At 41.3% G+C, this 13,923-nt stretch overlaps 1 pseudogene; it reads right to left on the reverse strand.

Moving 5' to 3' along the window:
• Nucleotides 1-680: 680 nt before the first annotated feature.
• Nucleotides 681-974, reverse strand: LOC112410762 (mitochondrial import inner membrane translocase subunit Tim8 A pseudogene; annotated as a pseudogene).
• Nucleotides 975-13,923: the final 12,949 nt, after the last annotated feature.

The following is a 13,923-nucleotide window of genomic DNA, read 5'->3' on the forward strand; positions in this document are numbered from 1 at the left end:
TGTTCGCTGGCTAGATTCCTTTAACTAAAGGCCTCTAGACTCTCAGGCTACCTGTACGAGCCCAAGACTGTACTTTACATATAGATATTTAAGTGAATCACAGTAAAAGGGAGGGAGATAACCTACAAAGGTGAAATGTACTGTATGAATACTCCATACACTTTTTTTTCCAGCTCTGATAATCAAACACTAGATAAGGAGGCCTACAGTCAAGTACCAAATTACTCTTTCCCCCACTGCTGCCCTTTCTGAGAGACACAAAGATGTATATATCGATCTCTCCAGAAATCTGAAAGGAATCCAACAAATAACAGATTATTACCTATGTGGTCCCACTATCAAACTATAGAGCAGTTCCACTATTAAAATTGTAGGGAGCAGTTAATGAGACTATGAGGAAAGCATCGTCCCACATACAGTAATACACATCTAGTAGAGTCTTCCGTTCATCTGTCAATTGTTTTCCCAAGATTAGCATTAAAAAACACAACCCCAAACACATTTGACCCTCAAACCACCCACACACACAAAAATCGGTCTTTGTTCATTCTCAGATGACAGGATGTCCCAAGAGTGACAAAGGTGAGAGCCGATCCCCCCACAGCCTTTTCTTCAACCATCCCATCAACTGCTCTTCATTTCTTGAACTACCTTCCTTTTCCAAAGAGGTAATACTCAGGTCAGTCAGGAAGGCTTTCTGAGAAGACTGGCTTGGATTTCTGGGTCTGTTCCAGTCGATTCAAGATGAATTGGCTTGTATCAATGAAGCGCTCACCGCAGTTCACGAAACAGGCCTCAGCCCGACTGTCCAACTTTGGCCCAGGCTTGTCCATGCACTTTTCCCAACAAAGTTCCGTCATCTGGTGCACCAGCTGCTGGAAGCGCTGCTTCTGAGTCTCTACCTCGATGAAATGCTGCAGCTGAGGGTCGACCGAGCCCAAACCCGCTGCAGAGGAAGACGAGGAGGACTCCATCCCAATGCGGCCATGCGTGCCGAGACGAACTCCGCACCAACTCACCGGCCTTCACGTGTCTCCGCGGACCTCTAGGATTTTTATTAAGGCAGCTCGAGCAGACTAAGATATTCCCTTACCTTCATCACCCAACATCAGTGTCTTTTTATGGGTAAAAAGATGCCTTCCTGATTCTTGTCTTTACATCCCAAATTATTTCACTAACTTTGCAACCAATCTTCCTGGCTTTTGTTCTTTACCACTGTGAGTCATCTTCCAGACTCCCATCAGAATAACCTCATATAACAATGTTTCCATCTTGTCACTTTGCTGCTGGGTAAGAACTGGAGCCATTGAAGAATGGTTCCCAGACACTTACCATATTACATTCAAACCCCTCAGCCTGGCATTAGAGGCCCACTGAGACAGAGCCTCCTGCAAACCTTTTCAATATTTATTTCCAAGGACTCCCTTGTTTTGGCTCCAAAGCAAATTACTGTTTCCCAGATAATATGTATGCATTAATCGGCCATGCCTTTTCTTATGCTGTTTCTTCTGCCAGCTAGGGCCAGAAAATCCTGTCAAAATTTGTTCCACCCTCCAAGGAGTAATTCAAAACCTACTTCTGGGATTTGGGTTACTCTCGCCAGAGATTCTCTCTCCTGGGAATCACAACTCTTCATCCTATATCGCCCAGGATTATAGTTATGTGTCTAAGGATAGTATACCCACAAAGGCACTAACAACCACCAAGAGGCAGAGACAGTGTATCTCCTTTATCATGGTCATTCTTCATAGGTAATAATTAAGAATCAATTTCTTCTTAGGTGCAAAGTGGCTGCTAGTCACTGCTACCACTTTGCACATGACTCTCCAGTTTCATTTTTCTTTTAAGAAGATTCCATGTTAAAACACTCTTCTTCTGTTTATCACTTCCCCTGCATGGAGATCATTCATTAGTTGCTCACATTGCAGAAGTAACCCCAAAAACCTTTGTGAATATAGAGTCTGTCCCAGAATAGGACCAATCCATCTAGTGTCTTCCAGGTTTCCATGTAATAACATAGGACATAAGCAGGTTCTTGGAACTCACTCTTCATTCATTCATTCAGCAAATATTTATTGAGCATATACTATGTACCAGACCTCGTCCTAGTGAACAAAGCACAGGCCCCATGTCCACGGGGCTTATTCTAGGGCAGGAGGTAGATACATACAGATAAATATATACATCAGGTGCATTCAGTGCTATGAAGAAATATAGAGCAGGATAAGGGAACCGAGAGTAATAGAAGAGACTGTTTTGTAGATAAAATGGTCAAGGAAGGCATCTCTGATGAAGCCCCATGGCAGCAGTGACTTTAATCAAGCGAGGTAATGAACCTCATAGGATCTAGAGGAAGAGCATTTCACGCAGAGAGACTGGTATGTGCAAGATCTGTGAGGTCAAATGGCATGTTTGAAGGGGCAGCGTAATGAGCAGAGCAAGGGAGTGAGAGGATGGTGGGCAATGAGGTCAGGGGGCCAGTAAACACAGTACATATCCTGCCCCATTCCAAGTGGGAACAGCCATCACTTTTTTCAGGAAAAGGATCTAGTGTACTCAGTCTGGTTTGAACGAGGCCAGGGGGCTACCCATTTTAACATCTAACCTGAATCTCCCTGCTCTGTACATTTCAAATTCCTGGCTATTGGGAGTCTTCCATATGAGTATCAATTCTCTTTATCTGTTGAGTTTTTCTAGGAAGTCCAACTGGATGGATTATATTTATTTCTTGTTATACCACCCTTGGTAAATGGCTAAAACAGACCCATGCTTATCTGGTCCTCTGCCAGGAAACAGGGCAAGGTAGTCATCATAAATGTGGGCTTTGGAGCTAAACAAACTCATTTCTAATCCCTTCTTTGTCATTTACTGTGAAGTTACCTGATTGTCTAAACCTCTGTTTCTCCATGTAGAAGATGAGGGTAATAACAATACCTCACAAGATTGCTATGAACATTACATGAGATAATGAATATAACTTACAGAGCACAACGCCTGGAATATGGACACACTTGTTAAACTGTGAGTATGTGTGTATGTAATTTACATTTAAAACTGCTCAATTTAAAACTGAAATTAGGGACTTCCCTGGTGGTTAAGAATCCACCTGCCAATGCAGGGGACACGGGTTTGAGCCCTGATCTGGGAAGATCCCACATGCCACGGAGCAACTAAGCCCGTGAGCCACAACTACTGAGCCTGCACTCTAGAGCCCGCATGCCCCAACTACTGAAGCCTGTGTGCCTAGAGCCCACGCTCCACAACAAGAGAAGCCACCACAATGAGAGGCCTGCGCACTGCAACGAAGAGTAGCTCCCACTCACTGCAACTAGAGAAAGCCCACATGCAGCAACGAAGACCCAATGCAGCCAAAAATTAATTAATTAGTTAATTAAAAATAAATAAATTAAATAAAACTGAAATTATTTCTATTCTCTGAAATAAAATCAGTCAGATGGTATGTTCAGTGCAACAACTTCAGAGGTAAGCATTTTTCTAATTTTTCCATGATGGTTATTAATATAAAGAGTTTCTTTGGGAAGTTCTCATCTAGAACACAAATGCACTAAACTTTCACCAAAATCTTATCCCCAATATCTTTTAGAATTATTTTGGTTATAAGTAATAAAGACCTAAAAAGCAAGGGCTTAGACACATGGGGATCATTTCTCTTGTGTAACACTGTCTAAAATTAGGCAGTCCAAAACTGGCACAGTGGCTCCATGATGTTATTAATGTGCCATCTTCCTTCTATCTTTCAGCTCCATTATCCTTAGTTTATTAAATCAAGTCTCATTGTTGCAAAATGGCTGCTCAGTACCAGCCATCAAGTCCAAGTTCCAGATGGGAATGAGGGTGTAGAGTAGGACAAAAGCCATATGAGTTAATCCACCATTTAAGAAGCTTTCCTGGAATCCCCACCAAAAACTTTCACTTCTATTTCATTAGCCAGAATTTAGTCACCTCCCTTTATATGAGAGCCTATGAAATACAGGTTTGAGCTGGTTACATTGCAGCCCTCAAGAAAATCAGGGCTCCTTGGTAAGGAAAAAAACAAAATGAAGGTGAACATTGGGTAGGCAACCAGCAGATTTGGCCTCAACCTCCATACAATTGTTTTTTAATATGATATATGTATATAATTTTACAATTCTTTGGTTAAGAGGGTGGTCTCAAGAATGTCTACAATCCCTTAAGAAAAGAAATATATTTTATGTCATCAAATCAGGACATCATTTGCTTAAATCCCCAAATAGACATTACTTTAAGTGTTTCTCAAAAGCCTTTTAAAAAGTTATGTAATTTACTAAAATAGCTTTTTCCCTATGTTCATCTTCAGTTTATTCAGATTTTCCTGTCACATATACTGAACTTCTTTTACATATAATGTATTGGATTTGTTTTTTGTACCACAAGTTCATACCACACTCTAGCTTCAATTTGATTTGACTATAAGAGATTTGCTTGTCTGGGGTAGAGGTTTTGGGGAGAAGAGTGGGTTACACACACATCCAACGTTGTAATACTTTTGGAAGAGTATAAAATTCAGGAGAAATTTAACACTGACTTCTACAGCACTTAACTGGACACAAACTGAATATGGCGCTATGATGCAAACAGAAGTGTTTTTAAATTTGTCATTGGATATCATGATCACAGTGAAATTTCTGAAGCTGATGGACTAAAGAATGTGAGTTTGAGAAAAGGAGCTAGAAACTTCATGACCAAAGTGATTTGTCAACTTCTGTGCTGTGGTACTTGGGCACAATTCTATAGTTACACTTCAGGTAGCAGATGTACTGACCCATTAATGGGAGCTTAATTCAGCCATGAAGGGTGAGGTTGCCCAAACCAGCACCCCTTGATATAGGTGGGCTCTAATGAGGGCTGAAAGCCAGTGGTCCAGAACAGACCCACTCCTGAAACCCAGTCTAGGAGGCTTTACAACGGGTGCCAATCCATCCATTCATTTATTCATTCATTATTACTTACTGCCTGGCACTGTGCTCTCTTCTCAGAATACAGAGTGAACAAGGCAGTGCCAGCCTTCCTGGAGCTTACAGCGGTACCCAGTGCTGTGTCAGGTACTTAGGACAGAGGCTATTGGGGGGTTAAGCCAATGAGGGCAATAAGGAGGAAGTGACTTGTGAGCTGAAAAATAAAGTGGTGTCATCCAGGTTTGTAGGCGGGATGAGCATAGGAAGAACAGTGACCCTGGTGATTAAGGAGGATAGGAAAGACCTTACTGTATGTTCTTGTTAATAATGAAGTTGCTCAAAAAACAGTTATCAAGTGTCTGCCGTACACCAGGCACTGAGCTAGGTGCTAAAAATACAAATATAACAAAAGATGGTAAGATGGTACTCTTTTGCCTCAGCTTCTGCTAAGGCACCAAAGCCAAAATCAACAAAAGAAATGGCAAAGACTCCCATATTCCAAAGAGAAATTCTAGAACACCTACGTAGGAATTGCAAAGGAAGGTGCTGGATACATTTTTTTTTAAGATTTTGTTTTCGATGTAGACCAATTTTAAAGTCTTTATTGAATGTGTTACAATATTGCTTCTGTTTTATGTTTTGGTTTTCTGGCCGCGAGGCATGTGGGATCTTAGCTCCCCAACCAGGGATGGAACTCACACCCCCTGCATTGGAAGGCGAAGTCTTAACCACTGGACCACCAGGGAAGCCCCTGGAAACTGATTTTGAAGCCCTATAAAAGGGTTATATAAAAGGGTAGAGGCTGAAGGGGCTGAGATATAAAAGGGGATATAAAAGGGTAGAGGATATAAAGGGTAGAGGCTGAAGGGGCTGAGAGAGACAATTTCTTTGGAGAAAACTGGAGGACTGTCATATTTCTGAACCACCAGAAATCCACACAGTCTGGGGGGAGGAGAGGCGGGGAGGAAACACAAGGGTGTCCCCCTCACCTCAAGTCAGTGAGAGTGGCTGGAGGACACTGCTCAGAAAGTGTGAAGTAGGTTCCCTGGACCTGTCTGATTCCTGCCTGAGAAAGGCAAATAGTGAGAGGCTTTCCCCGGGGAAGACACAGTCACACCAGGAGTTAACTGCATGTCCACAGACCACAGGTCTATTTTCCTGCAACTTAGCATCCTTCATAAAAGGAGCCTGGAGAAATGCAAATCAACACTACAATGAGGTGTATCACCCCACCCTGGTCAGAATGGCCATCATCAAAAAGACTACAAATAATAAATGCTGGAGAAGGTGTGGAGAAAAAGGAACCCTTCTATGCTGTTGGTGGGGATGTAAGTTGGTGTAGCCACTGTGGAGAACAGTATGGAGGTTCCTTAAAAAACTAAAAATAGAACTACCATATGATCCTGCAATCCCATTCCTGGGCATATATCTGGAGGAAACTATAATTCGAAAAGATACATGCACCCAAATGTTCATTGCAGCACTATTTACAATAGACAAGACATGGAAGCAACCTAAGTGTCCATCAACAGAGGAATGGATAAAGAATATGTGGTGTATATATATATATATATACACACACACACACATACACACATACACATATATACAGTGGAATATTACTCAGCCATAAAAAAGAATGAAATAATGTTATTTGCAGCAACATGGGTGGACCTAGAGATTAGCACACAAAATGAAGTAAGCCTGGCAGAGAAAGCTATGATATTGCTTATATGTGGAATCTAAAAAAAAAGATACAAATGAACTTACTTACAAAACAGAAATAGACCCACAGACATAGAAAACAAACTTACGGTTACCAAAGGGAAAGGGATAAATTAGGAGTTTGGGATTAACATATACATACTAGTATATATAAAATAGATAAGCAACAAGGACCTACCGTGTAGCACAGCGAACTATACTCAGTATTTTGTAATAACCTATAAGGGAAAAGTATCTGAACAAAGAATAGATTATAATATAGGTTACTGAATCACTGTGCTGTACACCTGAAACTAACATGACATTGTAAATTAACTATACTTCAAATAAAAAATAAAAGTAGAATAAAATAAAATAAAGGAGCCTGCCCAACAGGGGCTTCCTGCCCAGCACAAAGAGGCCGGGGATGGGGGTAGAGCAGGGAGGGGAGGAGAGCCATCCATTAAGTTACTTGCCAAGTGCAAGTAACTCAGCCCCATCCTTTCTTCTGTTCTTCCTCACTCTCAGTGACCCCCTCCAACCTGGAGGGGGAGAGGCTGCCTGTGGGGAGGACGGAGGAGGAGAGGAACCAAGTAGGAAAAAGTGAAGCTAACCTCAGGGCCCACCACCCTTAGGAAACATTCTAGTATTAACCCTAGACTATCCTGCAACTGAAAGGGACAAAATTGTCTTCTAAATTATGGATCTGAGATTTCATTCAGGGAACTGGGCCCAAAGCAAGCCTTCACATGGTTTTAAAGAGATAGTGAGAGAAAAGAATAAAGCTGCTTTCCATGGGTCCCTAGTCAGCTCTGGCCTTTCAACATAACAGTTGCACAAAGATGCATGACACACAGCCTTGCCTTCAGGAAGCACACCAAGTCCAACAGTAGAAAGAGGTTTAAAGCAATTATAACCCCACAAGCTAAAAGTCAGAGCTACGATCACGGGGCATATGGAATGGAGAAAAAAAGGAAGATATATGGAAGGTTTCGATATTTTGTAGATGTTGAAGTAGGGTTGTCAGACAAAATACAGGCCCTCTGGTTAAATGTGAATTTTAGGTAAACAATGAATAAATTTTTTTAGTATAAGTTATGTCCCATGCAATATTTTTATTTGCTAAATCTGGTTAAGGCTATGCTCATGGGACAGAGATTGGCCCTGGGATCCCTCTTATTTTATTTATTTATTTTGTGTGTGTGTGTGTGGTATGCGGGCCTCTCACTGCTGTGGCCTCTCCCATTGCGGAGCACAGGCTCCAGACGCACAGGCTCAGCGGCCATGGCTCATGGGCCCAGTCGCTCCGCAGCATGTGGGATCTTCCCGGATCGGGGCGCGAACCCACGTCCCCTGCATCGGCAGGCGGACTCTCAACCACTGCGCCACCAGGGAAGCCCCAAGGGATCCCTCTTATTGATGTAACCTGTTCTCTTCGTTGCTCTTGTCCATCCTGGATGCTGGGTTCTACACACATGCCTGTCACACCTGGACCACATCATACCCACCACTCATCTACTGTTATATTTATAACTACTTCACAGAGAAATTGTGAGGATCCCAATGAGGTCATCTCAATATCTTCTCTATGCTGTGATTTCTAAATGGTTTCTCGCCAATGCCAACCTCTCCACCTAAACTCTGGAATTATATCCAACTACCTACTCAATCCCTCCATACAGATGGATAGCAAGCAGTCAGATTCTACATATCTCACACAGAGATGGCGACTCCCAAATTTCTTCCCCAAACCCCTCCTTCTTGAGTCTTCTCCCATCTCAGTTTACGATGCACAGTTGATTAGACCAAAGACCCAGGCATCATCCTTGGATCAACTCTCTTTCCGTATTCTCCACATCTAATCCAATGCCAAGTCCTACCTCTAAAGATATTCCAGATCCAGCACTCCTAACAATGCCCACTGGCAGCATCCTCGGCCAGGCCTCGACCCTCTCCTCTACGTCAACATCCTCTCTCTGCTTCCCCTCTCGCTCAATCTACTCCACCCTGCACCAGAGCCGTGGAACCTTTTACAACGTAAATTGGACCACGTCATTCCCCTGCCCAAAACCCTCAGCCCTCTTCCCATTGCCCTTGAAGAAAATCCATATCCTTTGTCACATACCCTCAAGGTCACTCATTCTCTCGTCATGTTTACCCCCCTCTATTTTCACTGCATTTCAACCCCACTGGCCTTCTCTCCACCCATCAGACAGGCCAAGGTCACCCACTAGCCGTTCCATCCATGGGGCACTCTCCCCTGGATTGATACACGATTGGCTACTTATCACTATTCGGATCTCAGCTCAAGCGTCTTCTCCAAGAATCCTCCCCGATGACCATTTCTAAGGCACTAGCCTTCACCCATCACTTCTCTCCTCATTCTTCTGCTGTATTTCCTTCGTAACTGGTTATCACTACCTGAAATTATCTTATGTATTTGCTTCCCAAACAGAAATCAAAATCCTTGCTGAAGTCATGACAGTTAATATCTATTCCCTCCCCGTCAATCCAGCAGACTTGTCATTCTGTCATAGGAGGAGATTATTTTAGTCTCACAGGATTTGTTCTCTACAAAGCCATGCTGTTTACTACTGCTCTTATTAAAATATTTATAAAATAGTTTCACAATTATTTTCTTCCAGACTCTTTCCAGATATGGAGGTTGTGTTTATCAGTCCAAAAACATCTAGATTATTCTTTTCATAAATATGTGACATTATTTTTGATAATGTCCAAACTTCTCCTCCACAGATTCTCTAAAATGGAACCAATGCTTGCTCAGTACTTTAAACTGTAAATAACCAAAATTGTGGATACACATGACTCAGATTTTTTTTCCTTATTTTAGATTCAATTTATACCTACAAAGTAAAACCGCATAGCTCTGTTCCAATACAGAACATAGATGAATGGATAGATAACTAGATCGGTTTCTTAATGACTCCGTCCCATAGGCATCATTTAAAATTTACCTAATACGTAAAAATACTTTCCTTTATATATGTCACTACTAAGATATTTAGTCTTCCAATTTTCCTTTAGGAACTTTGCTTTAGTTTTCTCATTTTACCTACTAACTTTCAGTATTCTGCATGTTTCTCCTGGTAAATTGCCCCACTTTCATTCCTGCAAGATTCTCATTTACATTCCATGTCCTAGAAAGTGTTTTGCTTAGTCAATTAGTTTTTCATTTTACATTCTTCTATTTCCATGTATGGAAGTTACCCTCTTGTTCTTAATAAAGCATATGTAAAAATGTCCAGTCTTCTTGTTCTAGCTCCATCTTTTATTCCTTTTTCAGTTTATACTAATCCAATTTGCATATCCTTAAAATGCATTTTAATTATTTGCTCATCAATCTTAATCTATTCAGTATAAAATATCTTTAGATAGAAAAAAAAAGCCCTCCTTGTTTCCAACAATCGGCAACAACAACAACAGCTTATTATTTAGGGAACCACAGCCCCATAGTAGGAGTCATTTAAACCCCTCACAGATGCTGGGTCCCTTCCCTGCTTCCCTAAATCAATCTGAGCTTGTCTTAGTCCGTTCAGGCTGCTATCACAGAAATACCATAGACTGGAGGACTTAAACAACAAACATTTGCTTCTCACAGTTCTGGATGCTGGAAGTCCAAGACCAAGGTACCGACAGATCCCATATCTCTGAGTGCACTCTTCCTCATTGGCAGACGGCTGCCTTCTCACTGTGTCCTCACATGGTGGACAGAATGAGGGAGCTCTCTGGGTGGGTCTCAGTAAAGGGCACTAATCCCATCCAAGAGGGCTCCGCCCTCATAACCTAATCACCTCCCAAAGGACCCTCCTCCTAATACCATCACATTGGGGGTTAGGATTTCAGCATATGAACTTTGAGAGGAAAACATTCAGTCCATCACAGAGCCTAAGACAAGAAGCACTCAGCAGCTATGGCCTCACAGAGCAAACCTCCAGTCACTAAGGTTCTAGGTCATTCTGGGTTCAGCACCTTGGGCTCTGCGTCTGAGTCCTGTTCTGACCCTTTGTCTCTTTCTAGACTGATATTGTACCTCTCCTTTGTCAGGCTCCACCCCAACACTGGAGGTCTGCCCCGAGCCTCCAGCTGGCTGGGTGTGGCTGACTGTCTCCCTACCTATGCTTCCATTTGCCACCAACCCTACTCATTTTCTCCAATCTCCTCTGTTGGAACTTCTTGTTATGTGTTGGGTCTCTCCATTCTCTATCTCCTCTCTCCACTGAGCCACCTCCAACTCTTGGCACTGACTGATTGCCACAATCAACTCTGGCTGGACTCTAATGCCCTTGCAGAGAAGAGCTGGAACCATTCACCTCCAGTCTGCCTATGAGAGAGATAAATCAACTTCTATTTTATTCAGGCAGTTGAAGTTTGGGGGCCTCTATGTCACAGAAGTCTGAGCTTGGCCCCTAAATTACCCTAATCTTATTCCTAAATAAGAATTCAAAGCTAGGGATAAGCAGATATTTTTAGGAAAGCCACGACCGTGAAAAAGAGAAACAGAGAGAATAAACAGAGGAAAAAAAAGGACTTCAAGAAGGGGAGAAAACACAGGGTGCAGAATTAAGCTAAATAAAGACAACAACAGCAAAATGAATATCACCCCAGAAATGATAAGATGTTGCACCCCTAAAACAAAAACAGGTACCTCTGCAAAAGGAATAACAAGAAAACAAGTAAGAGTTCTTAGAAATTCAAAATGTTAACCAAAATAAAAATTTCAATAGAAATGTTGTAAGTGAAAAATTGAAGAGATTTCCTAGAAGTAGAACAAAAAGAGATGGAAAATAGGAGAGAAAGATGAATTACCTGGGGGCTCAATCCAAGAGATTAGGCAAGAAAGAGAGATAAACAACAAGGTCCTACTATATAGCACAGTGAACTATATTCAATAGCCTATGATAAACTATAATGGAAAAGAATATTAAAGTGAATATATATATAGGTACGTATATATGTACAACTGAACCACTTTGCTGTACAGCAGAAATTAACACAACATCGTAAACCTCAATAAACACAACATTGTATACCTCAATAAAAAATATTGATTAAAAAGAGAGAACAGAGAAGATAAAGGGGGCAAATTATCAAACAATAATAGAGTTGAAGCCTCTAAGTAGAAAGTCTGAGATGGCATGAGGAATGTTTGCTCCACTCTGTGTTCAGACTCTAGCTGAGCTTCTGCGAGAAGAAAGTGTCTGCTGTTTAATAAAATGTGCTGATTAAGTAGCAGGGGACAGAGAGTACTGGGGAAAACCAGGGGTCCAAGCAGACCAAGCAGGACCAATCTACAGATTGATATGAGAGTTGCGAAACCATCGAGCGGTAGCATCCTTACCATGTGGTATCATCGATATAGGGAAAGGAGAGGACCTAGCCGAAACTTTTTTATCCACTTCTCATAAGTAGAACAGGCAGAACCAAGTTAGAATGACAATGATAACCCCTGAAAGGCCAACAGGTTGTTGGGAGGGATCTACTTCTTTGTACCCAAAGCATCCCAGTTTGGGGTACACGTAGGAGGGAGTCAATGGACATTGATTGAACGAAAGAATGAATGAGTGACTAAGGAAATGAATAACTCTCCTGGAATGGGTAGTAGGCGGGACTGTTTGGAAGGAGGATCAGGTTATGAAGGTTGAGGATGTTTGTGCTCTTACAATTCAGTGGATAGTTGGAAATGCTGGACAGAGAAACAAGGACAGGGACAGAGACAGAGCACCCCAAGGGGTAATGCCACTCCCAGGAGCACAGCCTCCAGACAGAGCAGGGAAAGTTAGCAGCCCTGGGGAAACGTCAAACTAGGTCAGTGAGTACGGAGGGAGGGAGAATTTCAACAGCCCACACATGGATTGGCGGAGGTAGATGAGGTTTGGGATAAGAAGCAGTCATTTTAGAGCCCACAAGGAAAGGAAAGATACTGGGTTGTTCACTGAACTGGTAAGAGAAACGGGTGCTGAGTAGTTCTGTGCAAGCTATCACAGGACAATTAAATTCAGTGTTCTGAGGAAGGGAACAAACCAATCCCTCCCACCAGAAAACAGAGCCCTGACAGTGAAGAAAGTAGCTTTGAAAAAATGATAGAAAACGACTTGCAGAAAATCTCTACCTTTTCCCAAACACCTTATTAAAAACAAGACAAATGAGGTACATCACAAGTCCAAAAGGTCATATTCTCTAACAAGAATCCTACACGAGTATGTGGCAGAGTGTTTTGTTTTGTTTTCTGGAAGACAACAGCAAAGAGGTGGGGGAGGGGAGCAGAAAAGAAGGAAAAAGAGGAAAGAAGGAAGGAAGGGATTTTGTTTTTTTGTGGCACTCAATTTAGGTTAATTACTCCTCCTTAGGGTATGTAAATTACACAGAGAAAAATTAAGTTAATGATGAAACTAGGTACCACTTCCTGAGAACTTTGCATGAAATGGGCATGGAACTAGATACTGAAACGTGTTCCCTCCCCCTGATTAGATTTCAGTTGCGGGGCATGTTGAATTTGGATTAAATTCTAAGGGCAACAGGAATGTATTGAAAGGTTTCACGCAAGGAAGTGTCATGATCTGATTTTTTTGAGTAATAAGAAACATTTTTTCTCATTTTTAAATTTCTTTAAGTGTTAGCTGACTGTTTAAAGCAAAACTAAGAATACGGTATTGTGGAGTTTATAACGTTACGATGTTATATAAAATGTTTGACAACAATAGACTATGAATGGCAGGGAGGCGGGTTGGAAGTTACCGTTACAAGGGTCTTATTCTAAGTATGAAATGCTAGGATTCTATTTGAAGATTTGAACTGTGATACGTTAAAGATATATCTTTTCAATCCTAGAGCAGCCACAAAAAGTAACACTAATAAAATGGAGGTAGAGCTAAAAAGCAAAAAAAAAAAAAAAGAGAGAAAGAAAAACCAATACAGTAATCAAGGGATCAAAGAACACAGCAATGGGTACACTGATTAAAACTATAAATATATCTTTGAATTCTGAGAAGGATAAGAGAAAACTTTAGCATAGTGTAACTTATCACTTAAACTTATGGAATTTTTTAAATTATTAAAATATTTAACAAAACCTGGTAAATTCTAACACTTTATTCTTTTAAGTTATAACTATGTAGACTTGCCTTAAGCCAAAATTGGAATTTTCGAGAACCCATGAAATGACCATCCTTGTAGTTCCTCAAAGAGTTGCAGGTCAAAATAAACTTGAGACTTTTTTTACTCCTAAAAAAAAAAAAAAAAAAAAAAAAAAAAAAAAAAGGGG

This window comes from Neophocaena asiaeorientalis, unplaced genomic scaffold, assembly GCF_003031525.2.
Source record: "Neophocaena asiaeorientalis asiaeorientalis breed wild unplaced genomic scaffold, Neophocaena_asiaeorientalis_V1.1 scaffold166, whole genome shotgun sequence".
Lineage (NCBI taxonomy): Eukaryota > Metazoa > Chordata > Mammalia > Artiodactyla > Phocoenidae > Neophocaena > Neophocaena asiaeorientalis.